Source organism: Aythya fuligula, chromosome 8 (genome assembly GCF_009819795.1).
Source record: "Aythya fuligula isolate bAytFul2 chromosome 8, bAytFul2.pri, whole genome shotgun sequence".
In the NCBI taxonomy this organism is placed as follows: domain Eukaryota; kingdom Metazoa; phylum Chordata; class Aves; order Anseriformes; family Anatidae; genus Aythya; species Aythya fuligula.
This window is the reverse complement of record NC_045566.1, coordinates 28346053-28365105: the sequence shown is the minus strand read 5'-3', so window position 1 is coordinate 28365105 and position 19053 is coordinate 28346053. Positions and strand designations below refer to the sequence as shown.

Here is a 19053-nt window from a genome sequence, read left to right as displayed (position 1 = left end):
AAGAGAGTGATTTTAAAAAACTATGGGTTCTCAACAAAAATAATTTTCGTTCTTAACAGGTAGTTGGAAGAATTAAAAGAAAGCATAGTAAATCTGACCATTTCCCTGTTAATTTTCTTCCATTTCAGAATCTGACTCTGTTTAATCACTGAAGTTTTTTTTTTTAATTGAAGTTATTTGAAAGAAATGAAAAGAATTTGATATTGCAGATAGTGTTGCAGAAGTAGCACAAGATTTTTTGGGGGGACAGTGGCTGAAGAAAATAAACTACGCACATAATTTTATATGTCCGTAGTGGTATTTGAACTTGGTATTTCAGATGCTGTGTAGATAAAACACTACATCACGGGTAGAACACAACGTTAATAGAAACAAGGTATTTTCTTAAATCTTCCTCCATAAGTGTCACTTGTGTTCTCTCTGCATGTGAACAGACAGAGGGAGAGGGAGACTGAGAGAAACTGATCAACAAAATATCTTTCTGTTCCTGCCATTCTGTCCTGACCTGACTTACTGTTGCGCTTGAACATCAAATAGTCATGTCTGTGTACCACATGCTCCTTAGAAATGATACTCTGAAAATAAAACCAGACTCTGGAGAAAGAAGAGAACAGAACTGGAGAAAACTGAGGAAAACAGAACTGATTTGGGAGGGAGGAATCTTGACGACCTGCAAGCACAACTTGTGGTAAAGATGTAGCCTTTCTTTGTTAGCATTCTTTGGTCATAATAATATGTATATTTGGTCATAATAATGTGTGTATATATATATGTATAAAATCCTATTATAAAAGTTAAGGAATCAGAGAATGAAAGAGATGGGAAAGACCATGTGTTCATGTTGTGCACCTCCGTGCCTATACAGTTACTCCCTGTTATGCACCTATCTGCATTCTTATCTAAACAATTGTGTAGTAGTCATCCATGTGTCCCATGGATGACTACTTAGGAGGAAACCATTCTATTCTAGAGTGAAAATAATTCTGATTTTTCTTCATGGTCTCTGTTTTAATATATCGCTTATCTTATTTCCATTGTCACAGTATGTACTTCCTCATATTCGTGTGAATTATATTTTTCTCTTTGCTTCATGAATCATAGTTGTATGTGTGGATCATATTAGCCAGTGAGAGCTTGGTACTGAATGGACTGCATAAAACTAAGAGGCTTGTGATTAATTTAGAAATCAGAGTTCAAATTTTATTGGAATTCATCAGCTGTTTTCATTGCATGGGAAAGACAGCAAGGCAGACGGGTATCTGCATTGTTCTTTGTGTTCAGTTGTTTTATTGTAAGTTATTATATTACATAAACTAATTTAAAATTGATTTTACTCTTTGTAGAGCTAAGTGAATAGTAACTCTGGTTTATTAGATAGTACCTAACACAATTAATGCAACGTCAGTAATTCTACATGGCCATGATTAAATGTCTTACTTAAAATTTTCATCTCAACCCCACTATAATTAGCAGTGGGTGCAAGGCTCTCTACTTACTTATTTTTTTTTTTGTGACAAAATACAGACTGTAGGAAACAAAGTTTAAGATTTCTGTCTTTGTAAACTGTAGCCTCAATTTCTAAAGTGTAAAATCTCTTAAAATGATACAAAGTGGGGTTCTTAGTCAAAGATCTAAGTGAATTGCTGATCTGAAATGCATTCAGAGCTCAAGTCTATCCCTCACCATGTGTCTAAAGGGGAAAAAAATTAATGTAACGCAGGAAGGAAAGGCAGACATTTTTTAAATGACAGACTTTATTGTGAACCTGTAGAATAATTACTAAACTACTGTGTTGGTTTTTTTTTTGTTTGTTTGTTTGTTTGTTTTTAAAAGAAAATTACAAATTTGTTTCCCACTAAAGAAGGATCATATATTTTTATTACTGCTGAATTGAGTACAGCTAAATGGGTTTTGCTGAATCAGTAAGATTCAATATTCTAACTGGTGTGTTCTAAAGTGGTCTCTTTGCTTATGGGAAAAGCAAATGATAATATCTTCTAAGATAAGAAAGTTCTCTTTTTGTAGTATGAAATAAAATAGCATTTGGCTTTATGACATATCACAAGTATCTCCCTCTTGTGTTTTGGTATTTTTGAAGCATTTGAATTAAAAAAAGTACAATCAAGAAAATAATGTTTAATCCAAAAGGAAAATGTGATTTGCAGAGAAAGGTCAAATGAAATTGTTTATCAGTCTCTTTTTTAATGCAGCAGAATGTCTGAGATTTAGAGGAAAATCTTTACAGTTTCTTGAAGAGAGAGAAGCAAATTAAAACATTATTATAGTACTTGAAGCTTTATATTAGAAGAGGAGCCGCTGTTTGCAGTGCCTTGTAAGGCATTACACAACAGTTCACAGTCTATGTAGCCATAAGATATAATGGTGTGGAGAGGACTGGGCACACGCTGATTTTCCCGGTTTCACTTGATAAGGTAGTCCCCATTCAGTGGGTTATACTACTGCTTACGTGGGAGTTAATGCATGGGAAGTGGGACAGAAGGAATAACTACCTTTAAAACTACCTTTATACCTAACTATAACTACCTTTTCTGCTCTTACTGCATGAAGCCTCTTCAGAGTGGAAGCACAGAGTGTAAGAGCAGCTGTATTTTGGACATACTGCAGTGATGGAAGATGAATTTCACCCTGAGGTTTGTAGTATATTTGAGTGCTGATGATATCACTGAAACTGTTGTGTGCCATATTTTGCATGTCTGTGCATGTGAAATTGTGATTAGGATCCACAGGCTCCTAAGCAACTCAAAGCAGTGTGGTTAGGAATATGATATGAATATTGGGTTTGGGCAATGGGGATAGGATTCATCTCACTCTGCACTAAGGGGATTCACCTTTCCTTAATTTTGATGCTTAAAATGTAGAAGTTTGTGTATGACCAGTATGTCTAGGTTCCCATGTCAATAAAATGAATCAGTTTATTCAGTGGAACCAAGACAGTTACCAAGCTAATTAGAGGTACCTGCTTTTATTATTTGGGTTGTCAATAACCTTCTAAATGCTGTTGACTGGAGCCTAGCTGTTGCCCAAATGTAGATAGGTGAGCTGAAACATTCTTGGAATCCATATTATGAGCAGTGTGTCATCTTGTGCTACCTCTTCCCCATTTTCTTAGATACTTGAATAAACTGTCTGAGCTGCACATCATTGAAAAAGGGATGCAGTAGTAAACTGTAGCCTTTGAATTCTACAATCAGTTTCTTCTGTGAGTCAGCCAAGAATATAAATTACATTGACTATGTCTTAGCAAAAGACTACCAAAGTTCAGATCTGTGGTTTTTTTTTGGCAAGAATTTGTTCTGAGTTACAAGGACATTTTGAGTAACGGAGATACCTGAGACTGCCTATAGCCAGTTACTATGAAGAAAAAGGACTACAGAATATTTTCATTGGACAATTACAGCTTTTTAATTAAGGTGGTAAGGGATGTTGAGGAGAGGCAACTCCAACCCAACATTGCCTAGCAGAATGATTTTCAGGTCTGAAACAGCCTCAGAAGAGAGCTCCACACAGGTAATGCCTAGAAATATGAAACAGTCATGGAACTTTGCTGGTGTTTCAAGCATGTTTGAACAATAATGAACACAGCAGTCAAACACCAAACATTCACAGTTGGTGCCCTGTAGTAACCCATTTTATCCAAAGCAGAAGAATAGAATTCTACCACCTTTTCTACCCTTTTTTGATGAATACTTAAGAGTAGGAGTCAGAAAGTTGTAGTTATGAAAGACACCTGTGCAAATAGCTTGTCACAATTTGCAAATTCGAGCAAAATACTATACTTACAACACATAATGTTTTCTTTGTAACAAGCAAACATTTAACATGCACTGAGATCAGAGCCTCAGACTAACTAATTCAGTTAACTAAATCATTCAGTTTTCACTCAAACTCAGCAACTACAGTCTGACTTCTTTGAAAACTCCCTAATTCATAGGATACCTACATGACCCTAACGTGCAAGTATGTTCTGCTCTCTGGACTGTAGGTTTAGCTCCATCATTGCTACCCAATTTTCTAACAGAAATTAGAAATTTCAGAGAAAATGCAGATTGTCAAAAAAAATTAATTGTAAAAAAATTAATTGTTATAAGAGAAATAAGTTTATCAGGTGGAAGCTTTTTTACTGGAAGCTCCTTCACTGACCTACCAAGGATAAGTCTGCATCACAAAGCACATCTTCTGACAGTAACTTTATGCAAGTGTTCAGCTCAGAATTCTGAACACCATTAAAGACCTTCACAAATGATTTTGTTATACATAGTAGTTGGATGATGAAAAGGACACAGTGTGGTTCTAAGTATTTTATTATTTCAGATTCTTTCCTTATATGTACAGTCCCAACTATTATATTTGTCTTAGATGGAAAAACTAATTAATTTTAATTACTGGAAGGAGTAGAGATCAATATGCACCAGTTTATTCTTCTATTAAAGGATTACCCAACTGCTGTGCAAGTTATTTAGAGGCAGCGCTGTGAGGAGTCTGACCTGAATTAATTCACATAAGAACAGGCCTTAACTAAATTATGACAGAACAGTATGAGGAATAAGTGAGAGAGAAGGTGACAGAGCTGAAAATAATCATGTTTACTGCAATGTGATGAGCAGCTTTAGATGAGTAAAATATTGTGTATTGAAAAGCAATAATAAAGGTAGAATGCTTAGGAGAATCACAGAACCACAGAATGGTTGATGCTGAAAGGGACCTCTGGAGGTCCTCTGGTCAAAATCCCAGCTCAAGAAGGGACACCTACAGCAGGTTGCCCAGGCATGTGTCCAGGTAGTTTTTGAAGATGTCTGTGGGGGGAGATCTTAAAAACCTCTCTGGGCAACCTGTTCCAGTGTTCCATCAGCTTCACAGTAAATAAGTGCTTCCTGATGGTCAGATGGAACCTCTTGTGGTTCAGTTGGTGCCATTGCCTCTTGTCCTGGCACTGGGCACCACTGAGAAGAGCATGGCACCATCCTCTTTGCACCCTGCCTTCGAGTATACCTTGATAAGATCCCCTATAACCCTAATCTCCTCCAGGCTGAACACTCCCAGCTCTCTCAGCCACTCTTCATAGGAGAGGTGCTCTAGAGCCTTGCACACCTTGCCGATGAAACTGCTATGGCATTTGAAGCTGTGCATTTACTTAGTTGTTTTCTATTTTTTGCCTTTAGAAATATTTGCTGTCAGAAGAAAAATACCACTCCCACCCTCCAAGATCTCTAGACAACTTTTGTATTATTTTATGAATTAGTCTCTGAACATCTAATTACCTATTTTCTACTTTACTTTTCTGTTGTGGAATGGAATACTGAATATGCTAAATCTTCACTTAAATGATTTTTTTTTTTTAATGTAGCTCACCATAAACCTCTGGAAAATACTCTTCAGTGTAGTGAACTGTGATTAAGAATTATTTGTCAGGAGATGTTTTGATTCAAGGCAGGAACTCCAGCAATATCTTATTTTGAATGTGTTTTTAATGAAAAGGGTTTTTTGTTTGTTTGTTTGTTTGTTTGTTTTTTAAACTATATCACAGGCTCTTAATGATCTGTTAAAGTAGAATAAATTATTTTTCAAGACATTTCAAAGAAGATATTAAGCTTATTTGTTTATTCTAAAATAAAATAGTGAATTTACAGAAAAATGCAGAGCCAGAATTGGAAAATTCCAAAATTACAGATTCCACAGCAGTTTCGCCATATTGATCCATACTGGACATTTTAGTGCTATGATACAAGGGCAAATTAAATGGCTCCAGTACTTTCTTATTAGCCCTTACACATAGTCCTACTATGATCAATTGCGTGTAAGAGTAAGTTGCCATTGCAAATGTTGCACAAAGGCTTAGCAGTGTCTCATTAAACAACATAAATGGCTTGGCAACTAATATCCCACTGACTTTTAGTGAGGCATAGGTGCCTGTTGCCTTTAAAAACCTAAGAAGATCCCAGACTAAATAGGTATCATAGATGAACAGTTAGTCAATGGATTTAAATTGGTTTTGAGAAAAATTCCTAAATAACTTCATTCCCTGAATTAAAGCATGGTTAATGGCAGTATTTCACATTTACTTCCTTCTTTAAAGTATTTTTTAGGCATATCAACGAGATCAACTTCTAATTGTTATGAAAAGAGTATTGAGGTCAGGCCATCATGGGTCAAATACCAGTAGGAGGTTGCTGGGAGATGGTTTTCTGCTTGTGCCTCATGAACTAATAGAGTAGTATCAGGTCTTTGCTGCAACACATAGCCAGAAAAGATTACTTCTATTGAAGTTTCCACACCACCTCATCAACTTTCCAAGTGCAGCATGAAGGTAGCTTGCATACCTAATTTATGACTGTGGAAGTTGTTTTGATCAAAGCATTGAGTTTGTAGGTGTTTATGTCCTTCATTGGATGTAGAAATCTTGAGAATTGTTCTAGTCATAAATACAATTTCATACACAATGTTGGAACTGAATAACTGACAAACATTACCGTTAGCTTTTGTCGCCTGAATACCTTTGTGATGCTCCGTGCTTCACAGATTTAGCATTAATATTGGTTCCCTAATATCACTGAATTCAATGAGGCTGTGAGTTATGTAATCTAATCCTTAGTGGGAAAAATATTGATATAATCTAACTCTCAATGACAGAGCTAATGACCTTGGGAGGACCTTCACAATGACAGAATAAATCACACTGCCTAAGTAGGGCATCTATAGCCTTCTCAAGTAGAAAACAGCATGGAAGGACCTGAGATAGCACCTACTCCACCCCACTGCCCTCAGGCAGTATCAGCTATAGTTAACAATTCCTGTGAGATGCATGCCTGACCTAACGATGGACAAGTTCAGTGACAGGAGTTCTGTAGATTAGTACTAGAATTGTCAAAATATACTGAGACCAAGCTGTCAGCCTCCACCTGAGATCAGTAGTAATGCACCCTTGATGGGATGGGAGTTTGATCTGCTCTGTTTTGTCAGGTCTTTCTCTTTCTCCACTGGCTGACAGCCAGATACAATCTCTATATTCTTCTGTTAAGTCTACTGTCTTCACTGTTTGTCTCTCAGCTCCATACATTTTGCTAAAAGTGTCCCAGTGCAGCTGTTGTATGTTGTTTTGAAATCCAATATTGCTGGCACTGTTGGGACAGCCTTCTCTTGCACGTGAACTATGGTGAAATTCAATTTTCTGCTGTTATTGGAGATGTATTGGGAAAAAGTAGATGGTAATGTGAGATACATTGACTCCCTATCAACTTCTTAGAGCACTGGCACTGCAATTCCATAACTTAAATCTTCCTTTTCTTAAACTTATGGTGAATGTACCAGAGGCCTAAAGGTTCACAGTTCTGTTTTTCCATGTATTCAGATGCTGTAAATACGTAGAACAAAAAATGAGCTTAGTGCTCTCTGTATTTAACATACATGCATGACTTACACTCAGTGATCATGGCAGCTGGTTGAATTTTCAGTTTTCCAGTATAGGTTGGATATTGACTGGGAGGAGAATAAGAATGCTTAATTACTCTCTTTCTTTTTTTTTTTTTTTTTTTTTTTTTTTTTTTTTTTTTTTTTGAGACAAATAATGGAACATTCCTTTGATCATCACGTGTCTACTCTAAAGTTTCTACTGAGAGATCTTCATTGGTGGAAAAGCAATTTATGGGATCCAAAAAGGTCTGTTCTTCCCAGATCATTCTCATTTGTGATAATTTCCAGGTAAGTATTTATAACTGGCATATGGGGTGTCTGTTTGTGTACCAAATTGAACAAAGAGTGCTCAGCATAATTATGAATTTCTGTTATGAACAATATAATTATGTTTTAAGTAGCCTCGAATCTGCGTGGACATGATCCTGACTGGGTTTAAATACAGTTACTATATGCTGTGAAACTATGACAGTAAAGAAAAAGGAGAGAAAAATAAGAGGATGTTAGAAGTTTGCAGCAGTTTCAGGCTGCCAATTTTGTGATTTGGCAGCAAATCATTTTAATCATAACTGCTTGCTTAACAGTAAGAATGTAATTTCCTTTAAAATGTAGGGGAGGATGAAGGTGACTACAAATATTTCCTCACAACTGTGTGAGATTAAAAAAAAATCCTATTTGTGAATTTTGGTACTCAAGTATTTTAAAATTTTTTGTGAAGCTAATACTTTGGTATTTAAAGATAACAGTGAACATTGCTGCCATTACAGTCTTAAAAAAGGATGTTTAGAAATGTATTGAGTTATTTTTTGCAATCTCGTTCTAGACTGTATCAGCACAGTTACCATTTTTACTTAAGCAGTTTCAATTTAAAAACTACCATTGCAGGGGCTGCAGAAATATGTGTTCACAAATACATTAATCCAGCATAGCTATGTGCACCACAGTGAGCAAAGTTTCCTTGTTGTCTTGAAAATCAGTAGGCCTAGATAGCTCTTTTGGAAGAAACTAGGAATATGAGTGCTAAAGAGCTGAAAAACACACATAGTTAATTGATACTCCTTCACAGATTTTTGCAAAGACTTCAGGTACTCCTCCACCCTCCCCACCTCCCACCCCTCAAAAATAAAGCTTTTGTCCTCATAATGAAAATTTTCCTGTGAATTAAATGTGATATTCTACACAGCTGAAACAATGAATTTGGGTAAGCACCAAATTCCACAATCAAATTGTATTACAAACATATTCTCATACAGGAGAAATGGGCATGTTTATATTTGCTTAATTCCTGTACGAGCACATTTGTGTAGTAGGGAAGGAGTAAGAAGATTTCCCAGTCATACTAAATATTCGACTGTCTACTTAGAAATATTTGTTTTTGTTGCCTGTTAAATTCTTCTTCCTTGATGTAACGTATCAGTATTGACACCCAGTGGCTAGAGACTTACCTCATGTTAATTCACTAATATGGATTCAGCTCACTTTCTGCATCTTAACATATTAAGACTCTGAATTTAAGTTAGTATCTGTATATTCATGCTCACACACATACAGGCATGCAGGTCTAGGCAGAGAGAAGGAGATTATCCACTTTAGATAAGAGTATTAATGATTGGAGATATTTTCAGTAACACAAAATGGCATTTGGATGTCCATCTTCTTTTAACATTCAACAGGAATTAGCCCCTGGGCTGACATTAATGCTAGTGAAAATCTCTTATATACTGTCCTTGTCTGGTTGCAATAAGTAAAGAAACATTGTTCCTGCCAGTCAAACAAGACTATTTCTTCCTAGAACTAAAAACTCCATAAGAACTACAAGTTTCATGTTAAAAGAAAAAAAAAAAAAACAAAAAAAACAAAAAAAAAAAAAACACAAAACAACTACACACAAATGCACCAAAAAAAAAAAAAAAAAGAAAAAGAAAAAAAGTATATTTATCCTGTTATTTTACACAATTCTCATGTTAGCATATATAGGGTTGGTGTTTAATATGATCAATGATCTCCTAATATTTTCATTCTCTAAACCAATATTAGTGAACAAAAACTGTAGATAAGTATGTTTGTAAGAACTGGGGCAATGCTTTAGAATACAGGAAGAATTTAAAGACCAAGGGCACATAAATAATAGCACTTTGCATAGATGTGATACAAGTCATCAGGCAGTGGAAGAGAAGAAGGTCTCATCTTCCTTTTGTGGGAACACTGGAACATGATAAAGAGTTGTGACCACTGCAATGGCAAGAAGAGAGGTTCTGGCCATTTTTGGGAAAAATATATTTTTTTGTTACCCTAAGTTTTGAGCAGTATTTTATAGTTTTCTTGTTCTACTTCAAGAGCATAATATATACCTAGAAGATGACTAGTGTATACTATAGACAATATGCATAGACTATTGCATAGAAAGCCTCTAAGAACAATATTTGGTTCACAAAAGCCTAAAGCATGACTTTAAACACTTGACAGATTTTGCTTATGTTTGCATCTAATGTGTTTGTTCAATACACGAATCCCACCTAAGAACAGTATGGTGTCTTACAAAGAGAATGTGCCATTAATCACTGTACTTTAAGCTGCATGAATTTTGGAAAACAGGAAATGTCTTCTGAATATTTTGTCCTGCTATGCAATATGTTGTACATATGTATGATATGCTGTACAATCATTCCAATTAATTCTTTAGTCACTATTTTGGATTCTTCTCTAAACGAAGCTATTTTAGAGTAGACCAATAATAAATCTTTTAGTCTTGCTGATAGCTTTGCTATGAACAGGCCAGACATTGGCAAGAAAATGCATGTAATTAAAATAGTAACTGATGTGGATACCTCAGGTGACATATTCATGGATTACCTGCTTAACATGAATACATTAACCCATGAATTTTTCAGTGTTGTAGAGGAAACATTACACTCAACAATTAATCATTTGTCTTGAAAATCTGATAAACCCTTAGGAAGAAGACATTGCAGTAGGCAGAATAATCTGCATAAATAAAATCCTTAGAGTGAGCATTGTTTATTACCTTTTAAGCCAAATGAAGTAAAACTACTCACTAACATGTTCCTGCAGTAAGAGAGAAATGAGCTTGCCTGTATCAAGAACCTACTGTTATAAAAAAGTTAAATGAAAAAATGAACATATGTTAGGGAAATATGAATGAATGTATAGAGACACAGTGGTTTCAAGACCTGATTCCATATTCCAAGATCACAGTATTGTTTTTAAATACATATATATATATATATTATTTTTTTCAGTGTTAATCAGTAGACAAATAAAAGTAAACATTCAAATACAAATAAAATCTCGTGACCAAAACAGGAAGTGAAAATGCACATGACAAACAAAGAATAAGGTTGTTTGTGTCCTTCCCATTCACTGTTTGAACTATATGAAATGGTAACAGTCAGCTAATACCCATGCACTGCTTATGTTTTTTAATTCTTATGTGATCATAAGTTATTATATATTACTGACATTAAAAATATATTACAAAGGTGTTTTAATTGTGTTTTGTTGTTTTTTTTTTTTTTTTTTTTTTTTTTTTTTTTTTAAATACTCTTGAGAACTATGATTCAATATCAGCTGGACAGAAGGACAGAATTTAATTTCATTTATTTTCCCTAATTGTAAAATTAAGCATTACTTTAAAATGGTTTGACTTTGAAGATGGCCCCTGAATTTCAGCCTGCCTGCTCTCTGAGTTAAAATAACTGGATTTCAGCCAAATGAAACCAGGCAATTTTCCAGAGTTTCCTATGTCTCTAGAGTTTTATAGTGGTTGAATTTTGCCCTTGGAGGGAAATGCAGACAGATTTGAATGAAGTGTAGTGAAATTTGTGAGGATATTCCTATATCTGTCTTTTAATGTCAGCTTCAGTGTCTTTATTTTAGCCTTTACACAGAACTTTAGTTTTGCCCTTGAGCCATCATGGACAGGGAACCAAGAAGTCATCTTTCATTATTTTTCTCCAGTGCTTCAAAACCAGTGTGTTCAAAATATACAGAAATATTCACCGTCTTTTTTTTTTTTTTTTTTTTTTTCTTCCTCCTCCATGTAATAGGTGAATGAGAAGAACTAGTAGAGATTAACAGTTTTATCACTTTCATCATTTGTGTTCAGAACTTTCCCTGTGTCTTTTCCTCATTTTTATTTATTTATTTATTAATGTCTCTGAAGACATTACAATGACTATGTTTTGTGTGTGGTACCCCTCACCCCCACACACCGTTCTAAAAGTATGATACAAAATTCTTAGATCAAAAATGCATTTTTTCCAACGATACAAATGCAACAATGACCATATTTAAGGTAATACCAGGCAGTTAATTAAAAATACTTGTAAAATATAGTAAAAATACTAATGAAAAGTAATGTTGCCTGAAGGAGCAATAACATCTGATAAACAGCGTATATACTTTCAGTAGCCATGAAGCAGGGGACCCTGCTTCTTTTTGTCTTCTGAAGAGGTTATGGAAGAAAGAAAGAAAGAAGGAAGGAAAGAAGAAAGGAAAGAAAGAAAACTCCTAAATGCTACTACTACTATTTTCAGTTCTACTCGCCCTAAAAGTTACTGTCAGCTTCTCAAACTTTTTCTTCAAAATGGTTTGAAAAATGATCCTGACAGCGTGTAAATGAACACAAATACTATGAAGCATAGTGCTTCTGTTCATAACACCTGTTTGTCCTTTATTCACTGGTATCTGAAAACAAATTTTTCTTTCATATCTAGGCAAGATCCCTCTTTTTGCAGAAACTAATTTTGCAACTTGAAAACTGTCAATGACATCATGTTCATTAAATATATTACTTTTATTGTCCAAGTATTGTAATGACACTGGAAATAAGAGCAAATACATTAAAACAGAGCCAAATATTTCACAACATGCCATTGCTGGTCCCTCTCGTGAAAGTCAGATATTTAAATCTCCTGTTTCAAGGCAAAAATGCACACAACTGTTTTTTCAATATGAAGCCTATTTTCAAGTGTGACCATGCTACCATTCCTTGGAATTAGAAGGTAGTGTTATTTTCGTGATTATTATATTTTTTGGCTTTTCATTCTATCTGCTCCATAATATAATTAGGACCATATCTAATAGCAGCAAGATGAGTCTGCAAACCCTGTTGTGCCAAATATGCAGAACTGAGCACTGCGTGGGATATGTAATTGCTGAGCACTCTAAAGAGCATTCACTGCTTGACTCCAAACTGGGAGGGGCTGCAAGCAAATTGGAAGACTAGAGTTGAATTCATAATGATCTGGACAAGTAGGAAAACAAATCTGAAAAATACTGAAGGTAATTCAATGAAAACAAGCGCAAAACATCATGCTTTTTAAGATTGGAATAATCGACTGCACAAGTAGAAGATGGGGCATGCCTGGCTTGGCAATAGTTTTGTAGAATCATAGAATGGCTTGGGTTGGCAGGGACCTTAAAGACCACCTGGTTCCAACCCCCCTGCCATGGGCAAGGATGCCACCCACTAGACCCGGTTGCCCAAAGCCCCATCCAGTCTGACCTCAAACACTTCCAGGGATGGGGCATCCACAGCTTCTCAGGGCAACTTGTTCCAGTGCTTCCCTCTGTGTGAAGAATTTCCTCCTAGTGTCTAATCTAAATATCCCCTCTTTTAGTTTAAAACTGTTTCCCCTTGTGCTATCACAATCTGCCCATGTAAAAAGTCACTCTCCATCTTTTTCATAAGCTCCCTTTAAGTACTGAAAGGCCATAAAAGTGGCCACAGAAGCTTTCTCTTCTCCAGGCTGAATAACCCTGTCAATCCATAGGAGAGGTGCTCCAGACCTTTGATCATCTGTCATTCTGTTGTAAAAAGGAAGAAAAAAGCAAACTATAATGGGTATCGTCTAGTAGTTAGTATAGTTATATACTCTTTGGTACAATCTTTATAGAAGTTTCAGTGTTATCTTCAGGTGTGGGTACTAGACTGCGATAAAATAAATTTTTACAGTTGGAGCAAGGAAAGAAGAGATTAGAGGAAAAGGGTAGATTAAAAAACAAGGTCTTGGAGAAAAGATTAAAAACCCTAGGTTGTTTTGTTAAAAAAATAAAAAATAAAAAATTACAGCTGCTGTACTGCAGCCAATAGAACTATTTCCTGTCAGCTGCCTCTTGGAAGTCATGAGATTGCACTTACACCTGCCCAGCTTGTAATACAAAATATCTTATCTGAAGTCTTCTTTGTGGGGACCCAATGTTTGTGGCTTAAAATGGCTTCATGTACTTTCCTTCACATCTACAGAGGGCAAAGAACAGGGGAGTTATACCAGGTGAGCAGATGGGTGGGATAAACACATTACCTGAGATAAATTTAGTATTTTTTTTGTTCAGTGGATACACCTTGTGAAGAGACAGTAAGTTTTCAGACAAAGATTTCTGCAGAGAATATGTTAATCTCCATATTCATTGTTATGTATGGGAAAACAGGAAAGGGCTTCAACTACAGCATGAAAAAATGCTTAGACATTCTGAAAAGAATCTCCTTTCCAACCATAAGGATTGTTAAGTATTGAAGTAGATGTTTCTGGGAAGGCTGTATCATCTCCATCATATACATAGGATAGTTAAGAGTACACTAGGGAAGAAGCAAATCTGTAAGGAATTGTTTAGGTGTAGCTGGTACATGAGTTTCTCTTTCTCTTTCTCTTTCTCTTTCTCTTTCTCTTTCTCTTTCTCTTTCTCTTTCTCTTTCTCTTTCCTTCCTTCCTTCCTTCCTTCCTTCCTTCCTTCCTTCCTTCCTTCCTTCCTTCCTTCCTTCCTTCCTTCCTTCCTTCCTCTCTCTCTTTCTCTCTCTCTCTCTCTCTCTCTTTCTCTCTTCTGTTTTTTTTTTTTTTTTTTTTTTTTTTTTTTTTTTTTTTTTTTTTCTGAGCCATCTCTGTTACTAGGATTTCATTTAAAAGGAGCTATAGGATTAGATCTGCCAAAGGAAGTCTGCACTTGGAAAGAGCAACATGTTTCTTGTCTGCATATTCTCATGCACACATTAATTGTTTTAGATCAGTGAAAATGAAAACTGACACAGTAACATTTCTAAAACTTCATGGATATGTTCCAAGCCAGAAAATGGCTATGGGTGTCTGATTGCATGTGAATTCTTTTAAATTAAATGTACTCACAATAAAGCAGGAAAGTTGCATACATTGTGATGCAAGCAGTCCCTATTTGTAAAGCTCAAAGGTGGCTTTATTAAAAACATATAGGACTTTCTGAATTAACAATTTTATTCCTTTTTGCTTTTAAAAGCAACTTTACTCTTAATTACATGTAGAGCAATGCAAAACAAATGCCGTAAAAAATTAGCCATTGATTACTATTTTCATATTGTTATACTTTTCTACTATACCCTCAAAGGAAAAAAAAAATCATATTTAGTTTCTTATGTATTTTACCAGACTAACTTTAAAAAAGACATTTAATCAATCAATCACTGGAGTATTCTGGCACACAGACATCTAAGTAACATAATATCAGATAATAAGAAACTGACATTTATCATACTGACTGATTTTTCAAAACATTCAACTATGCCAAAACTAAGTACTATCAATCTTTACCTGATATATAAATCTTCCTAGGAGCATATCCTAACACAGTAATTTCAGATGGAATCTACTACTTTCTTTTTCCTACCACTCAAGTGCTTTTATTGCCATGACTACCAACAATTTCTAACTTCCTTCAGGGTTGAATGGGAAAAGACAATATTTTGAAACTGGGCAATGTACTTCCAAACAAACACGAAGGGGAGATTTTTCCATCTTTTTAACAGAGTATACATTCAGTACATAACTTTTAGCAATACTAGTTAATGAAAGAATGACTATCCACTGATTAAAGATATATGAGAATGAGTAATTATTAATGTAAATCTGTAGGTTTATTACGAGAGAGATTTACTCTACCACTGAAACATCTGTGTCTGGGTAGGGAGACTGAAGTAGAAATTAATGGCTCAGTCCTGCTTAAGCTGCTGGTACATGCAACTCAAAAAAGTGGAACATTTGGGCTGGTCTTAAGTCAAGTTGGGCTATAGGCAACTGATTTAGTTCATCAAAACTGTTAGCCCAGTAGCCATTAAGGCATAGATCTTACAGTTACTCAAGTTCCTATACATGCATCTCTGGGCATGCAGTGAAAGTGGTACTTTGGTGCAACTGGGTGAAAAAAGCACCACTTACCTGTTTCTAAACCCAGGTATGTCTAGGTTTCCTTTTCTTGGGGTTAGCAGAGCTTGCAGGGTCCACAGGAGAAATGCAGAGAGCTTTCGCTTGCAAAAGGCTTGTATATGCCAGACCACCTACAGCAACTTTCCACTGAGTTCCCTCTACAGCTTCACTACAACCTTTACTGGGAGCTGGGGTAAGGAAGGTCTCTGGAAACAAACACAATGTCCAAGACAATGGACAAACAGGGATATCTACTATGTTGGAAATATACTTAATTCAATTACCTACTTGAGTCTCAGCAGATATAAGAAAGAATTAGACTGTTCAATCTGTGTCAGGAAAAGTGGAAAGAAGCTGAAAAGGAGAAGAAAAAAGAGAAGAGGGGAGTAAGAATGTTTAAAGATTTTTTTTGTTTGTTTTTGAGAAGATTCAAGTTTATTGTCTCCTGGACAGTATATTAAATCCCTTGATGTTAACTCGAGTGGCTTGTGAAGGGTCAAAATGTGATTTAGAGGTGAACTTTTCCCTTTATTCAGGATAAAGGGTAAAATTTCTGTGAGCTTGGTTTGATCAAGTCACAGATTAATATTATCAAAGATGTATCTCTGCTTCCTCTGCTTTAATTAAACTTTTGCCTTTCATGTTACAGGTGTATCAACTGTCATTAGAAGGTCGTGGAAGAAGTTGGTGACAAGAAGCAATACCTACAGTTATCTGCTCTTGGGACAGAGATTTTCAGGCTAACGGAGTCAGCTGTGGACAAATAATTTCTCCAGAGAAATTACAGTGAGGTGCTAGATAGTTTTTGATTGTTTTTGTAGAGCAGGGTTTTGTAGAAGTGGGATAGAGTAATTCTCACTGTTTGATTAGGTTCACCTCTTTGTATTTGAAAATATTGCCTTCTGTTTGAGCATCATCCCATTCTGCTAGCAATTTATGCAGACTAAGTAAGAAGAACAGGGTTTCTGATGCCTTTTCTTTTATTGTGAAAGAATCCTGTTTATGTAGGCTTGGATCTTGTTTTGCAGTCAGCATGCTATAGGGCATACTGAGATTTAACTGCACCCCATAAATAGGACAATAAAATGCATACAAACTAGACAATTTAGGGAAAGATATAGCAAACTTATTTATGCATCCTGGCATGTCATTTCATGTGCTTCATCTCTTTGGAGCCTTCCTAGATTTACTTTTCTTTTAATGTATTACTCATTCTGGAAGTGCTATTTTTTGTGCCTTGCTTGCAGTTAATTTTAAAGGCCTATTTTTAACTTGTATGGATTGAAAAGAGAAATGAATGGGGGAATAAGGATATAAACTCCTTTTACTCCAAGGTGAGATCTTTGAAATCCCACTAGCCATTTCTAATAAACAGCAAAAAGAAGTAATGGCAGATTTTGTCAGGATCAGCATGCAAAACACTCTTATATTTGCTTGCTGCAGATAAAAAACAGGCTAGTGAATTCAAACCAGTGAAGTAATGGAAGGACAGTTGCTAAAGGAAGAAATACATGAGAATATAACAGACTGCCAAAATGAAGATAGATGTATTTGAAGGCTGAAAGAATTGAGAATAATTTCTAATTTTAAATTAGAAATGCAAATATTCATTTATGTCTAAACTATAGATTACCATTTCCAGTTACTTAGATAAATAACACAATTCATCCAGCTATTTAACAGCATCCTAGGGTGAATTGGTGATGAGTGAAGAGTGAGAGGTTCAGCTCAGCTTGCCTACAGTTTTAGAGTTTCTTCAATAAGCTTTACACAACCAGTCTGAAACTGAGAATCAGACTCTTACAGGAAAATGAAGACATCAAAAATCATTAGGCTCAACATGTAGTCTACCAGTCACTAATTGTCAGAAAAGATAGCTCTATATTCATAATGACATTAATCATTCTATAACATGAACAGAAATCTTATTCAAATGAAGATGTAGAAAAATACATTCTACGGCAAGAGATGGATTGAGTAGGAAGCCACAGCCCTGAAAGTGGAGGAATACAGTACTTGAAGTGAAAGAAATGGCTTGAAAGAAATGTTGAGGGCTGATTCAGAGGCATATTTTTGCCAAATAAGATAATTTCCAATCCTGTACTTTGGATATTGTCAACTCTATTATTGATTTGTAAGGAAAGAAGATGAAACTGAATATAAAGTTTTGTTTGATAAAATCTCTCTGAGGAGTATTAAAGTACAATCAAAGTGGTTTTGCCCTAGACCTACCTCTGATTTTAGTTGTTATATACAGCAAATAGACAGAAGGAATAAAACAGCAGTTTCTCAGGAGAAATGTCTGTTTTAATAGACTTTGTATACTTAGCTGTATTTTTACTGTTTTGAACTTAGAAAGGACAGACTTTTGAGGGTATTTCTAAAGTTTTAATTTCAATGAATTATTATTATTTTGGTGAAGTTTTTGTTTTTGTTTTTGTTTTTGTTTTTGTTTTTTTTGGTAAGAACCAGTTACATTAATTGGATCATAAACTCATTTCTTGGAAAAGGGGTGATTTTTCAGACTATGGTCTTGCTAGCAAAAAATTGAGCAGTTAAAAACATCCACAGTAACCAGGTAATATATAATACTAAACCAAATGAACAAAATCTAAAAGCTGGTTTATACACTGAAGTGATTAGAATAGTTCAGTAAGAGGTAAAGCAGAATAAAATTCCTAACAGTAGCAGTAGTTACAAATTGCCTATCTAAACTTTAATAGAATAAATCATGGTAACTGAGTATTTTCTTAATTAACTTTACCCCCTTTTCCCAAATTGTAAGAGAGGGGGGAAAATGCTTACTGAAAGCCTAGCAAAGTACCATGTGAAATTAACCAAAAGGTGAGAAAAGAAACTGAGAAATAGTGAATCTGTCTTGTAATATGTTCCACAAACCATGATCCTGGGACAGTAAGTGTCTGGGTTTCAGGCCTAATTTTCAATTTCTGTGGAGGACATGGGAACTCAACATATGGCTTTTCTTTCTCAAAGCCCCATGAAACTTTTAAAATAAGAAGGGAAAATTAGTCATTTTGAAGGACAATGATAAATTAGAGACTGTTCATCTTTTTTCTAGCTGTAACTGACAAGCAGTGGTGAGAGTTACAAAAGATCTCTTTGTACAGTCAGTCTTGCTTCCTGGATGCACAAATTCTTTAGACGCCTTAACACTAGGAATACAAGTATGGACTTTTTTGTAGGAATTCGTAGATACAAGTAGATATAAAGGGCAGGGGGATGGTAGATACAGATCAAAATTTTTTAGGGAATTGGAGTCAGCTACACAAAGTGAAAATTCTGCAAAATGTTGGTGATATTTTGGTGAATTTTGGTTACTGTTGTCCAAAATGCCTTGCAGTCTCTCTCTTCTGTCCTTTGACTATTGTACTTGTATTAAACTGTAATATCTTCATCCTTAATAAAGGGTTAT

The 19053-nt window shown here is 35.3% G+C and overlaps 1 long non-coding RNA gene across 1 annotated transcript; it reads left to right on the top strand.

Moving 5' to 3' along the window:
- The first annotated feature begins 641 nt into the window (after positions 1 to 641).
- Positions 642 to 17251, top strand: LOC116492051. Its single transcript, XR_004253551.1, has 4 exons — positions 642 to 688; positions 2569 to 2651; positions 7576 to 7716; positions 16270 to 17251. It is a non-coding gene; the product is annotated as an uncharacterized LOC116492051 (long non-coding RNA).
- Positions 17252 to 19053: the final 1802 nt, after the last annotated feature.